Here is a 4,018-nt window from a genome sequence, read left to right on the forward strand (position 1 = left end):
ACATCATGGAAAAATCAAAAGAAATCAGCCAAGACCTCAGAAATACAATTGTAGACCTCCACAAGCCTGGTTCATCCTTGGGAGCAATTTCCAAACACCTGAAGGTACCACGTTCATCTGTACAAACAATAGTACGCAAGTATAAACACCATGGGACCACGTAGCCGTCATACTGCTCAGGAAGTAGACGCGTTCTGTCTCCTAGAGATTAATGAACTTTGGTGCGAAAAGTACAAATCAATCCCAGAACAACAGCAAAGGACCTTGTGAAGATGCTGGAGGAAACAGGTACAAAAGTATCTATATCCACAGTAAAACAAGTCCTATATCGACATAACCTGAAAGGCCGCTCAGCAAGGAAGAAGCCATTGCTCCAAAACTGCCATAAAAAAGCCAGACTACGGTTTGCAACTGCACATGGGGACAAAGATCGTACTTTTTGGAGAAATGTCCTCTGGTCTGATGAAACAAAAATAAAACTGTTTGGCCATAATAACCATCGATATGTTTGGAGGAAAAAGGGGTAGGCTTGCAAGCCGAAGAAAACCATCCAAACCGTGAAGCACGGGGGTGGCAGCATCATGTTGTGGGGGTGCTTTGCTGCAGGAGGGACTGGTGCGCTTCACAAAATAGATGGCATCATGAGGTAGGAAAATTATGTGGATATATTGAAGTAACATTTCAAGACATCAGTCAGGAAATTAATGCTTGGTCGCAAATCGGTCTTCCAAATGGACAATGACCCCAAGCATACTTTCAAAGTTGTGGCAAAATGGCATAAGGACAACAAAGTCAAGGTATTGGAGTGGCCATCACAAAGCCCTGACCTCAATCCTATAGAAAATCTGTGGGCAGAACTGAAAAAGTGTGTGCGATCAAGGAGGCCTACACACCTGACTCAGTTACATCAGCTCTGTCAGGAGGAATGGGACAAAATTCACCCAATTTATTGTGGGAAGCTTGTGGGAGGCTACCTGAAACGTTTGACCCAAGTTAAACAATTTAGGCAATGCTACCAAATACTAATTGAGTGTATGTAAACAGACCCACAGGGAATGTGATGAAAGAAAAGCTGAAATAAATCATTCTCTCAACTATTATTCTGACATTTCACATTCTTAAAATAAAGTGGTGATCCTAACTGACCTAAAACAGGAATTGTGAAAAACTGAGTTTCAATGTATTTGGCTAAGGTGTATGTAAACTTCCGACTTCAACTTTTATATATATATTATATATTATACTGCTCAAAAAAATAAAGGGAACACTAAAATAACACATCCTAGATATGAATGAATGAAATAATCTTATTAAATATTTTTTTCTTTACATAGTTGAATGTGCTGACAACAAAATCACACAAAAATAATCAATGGAAATCCAATTTATCAACCCATGGAGGTCTGGATTTGGAGTCACACTCAAAATTAAAGTGGAAAACCACACTACAGGCTGATCCAACTTTGATGTAATGTCCTTAAAACAAGTCAAAATGAGGCTCAGTAGTGTGTGTGGCCTCCACGTGCCTGTATGACCTCCCTACAATGCCTGGGCATGCTCCTGATGAGGTGGCGGATGGTCTCCTGAGGGATCTCCTCCCAGACCTGGACTAAAGCATCCGCCAACTCCTGGACAGTCTGTGGTGCAACGTGGCGTTGGTGGATGGAGCGAGACATGATGTCCCAGATGTGCTCAATTGGATTCAGGTCTGGGGAACGGGCGGGCCAGTCCATAGCATCAATGCCTTCCTCTTGCAGGAACTGCTGACACACTCCAGCCACATGAGGTCTAGCATTGTCTTGCATTAGGAGGAACCCAGGGCCAACCGCACCAGCATATGGTCTCACAAGGGGTCTGAGGATTTCATCTCGGTACCTAATGGCAGTCAGGCTACCTCTGGCGAGCACATGGAGTGCTGTGCGGCCCCCCAAAGAAATGCCACCCCACACCATGACTGACCCACCGCCAAACCGGTCATGCTGGAGGATGTTGCAGGCAGCAGAACGTTCTCCACGGCGTCTCCAGATTCTGTCACGTCTGTCACATGTGCTCAGTGTGAACCTGCTTTCATCTGTGAAGAGCACAGGGCGCCAGTGGCGAATTTGCCAATCTTGGTGTTCTCTGGCAAATGCCAAACGTCCTGCACGGTGTTGGGCTGTAAGCACAACCCCCACCTGTGGATGTCGGGCCCTCATACCACCCTCATGGAGTCTGTTTCTGACCGTTTGAGCAGACACATGCACATTTGTGACCTGCTGGAGGTCATTTTGCAGGGCTCTGGCAGTGCTCCTCCTTGCACAAAGGCGGAGGTAGCGGTCCTGCTGCTGGGTTGTTGCCCTCCTACGGCCTCCTCCACGCCTCCTGATGTACTGGCTTGTCTCCTGGTAGCTCCTCCATGCTCTGGACACTACGCTGACAGACACAGCAAACCTTCTTGCCACAGCTCGCATTGATGTGTCATCCTGGATGGGCTGCACTACCTGAGCCACTTGTGTGGGTTGTAGACTCCGTCTCATGCTACCACTAGAGTGAAAGCACCGCCGGCATTCAAACGTGACCAAAACATCAGCCAGGAAGCATAGGAACTGAGAAGTGGTCTGTGGTCACCACCTGCAGAACCACTCCTTTATTGGGGGTGTCTTGCTAATTGCCTATAATTTCCACCTGTTGTCTATTCCATTTGCACAACAGCATGTGAAATGTATTGTCAATCAGTGTTGCTTCCTATGTGGACAGTTTGATTTCACAGAAGTGTGATTGACTTGGAGTTACAATGTGTTGTTTAAGTGTTCCCTTAATTTTTTTGAGCAGTGTATATATATCAGTATATATATGGGGGATACAAACATCGCAGTTCTGCAGATTTTGCTGCAAAGAGACAATCATTAGATAACTTCTTTGGTACTGCCCAGATGAAGCATGTTCAGGAATGGTTGAAGAACTGCAACATTTACCTGGAGCTAACTCTGCAAATACCACTGCTGGGTGATTTAACAAGTCATATTCAATTGATCAATATAATATAATAATAGTCTCAGCCAAAAATGTTTGCTTTATTTACAATCTGTAGAAACTGTGAAATAGAAAAGTTCAGAACTTTTATGAAACAGCACAGTTTAAAAATATACGGCAAATAGAAATCAAAACTGGATGGTGTTCAGAGATAGATGGGAGGGGGTGAGGGGAGCGCTGAAGGGTGGGACTAAAAAGAAAAAAACAAGATGACTAATGTAAAATGTGTCCATAAAATGTATATAGTGTGTATCAGCAGAAAGTCAAAGCCTACGTATTGTTGTCCATTAGTCTACTCCAATTAGGGGAGGGATGGTGACAGCCGATAGGGAAGTGGTCAGAGAACTGGCAGTGTGGTGCCAGGACAACAATCTCTCCTTCAGTGTGAGCAATACAAAGGAGCTGATCGTGGACTACAGGAAACGTCAGCGGGGCTGTAGTGGAGCGGGTCGAGAGTTTCAAGTTCTTTGGTGTCCACATCACCAACGATCTATCATGGTCCAAACACACCAAGACAGTCATGAAGAGGGCACGACAAAACCTTTTCCCCCTCAGGACTCTGAAAAGATTTGGCATGGGTCCCCCAGATCCTCAAAAAGTTCTACAGCTGCACCATCGAGAGCACCGTGACCGGTTGCATCACCGCCTGGTTTGGCAACTGCTCGGGTATGGCAACTGCTCGGCATCTGACCGTAAGGCGCTACAAAGGGTAGTGCGTACAGCCCAGTACATCACTGGGGCCAAGCTTCCTGCAATCCAGGACCTATATAATAGGCGGAGACTCCAGTCACCCAAGTCAAAGACTGTTTTCTCTGCTACCACACGGCAAGTGGTACCGGAGCACCAAGTCTAGGAACAAATTGCTCGTTAACAGCTTCTACCCCCAAGCCATAAGACTGTGGAACAATTAATCAAATGGCCACCAGACTATTACATTAACCCCCCCCCCCCCCCCCATTTGTTTTGTACACTGCTGCTACTCGCTGTTTATCTATGCATAGTCACT

This window comes from Salmo salar, chromosome 04, assembly GCF_965601325.2.
Source record: "Salmo salar chromosome 04, fSalSal1, whole genome shotgun sequence".
Classification (NCBI taxonomy): Eukaryota; Metazoa; Chordata; class Actinopteri; order Salmoniformes; family Salmonidae; genus Salmo; species Salmo salar.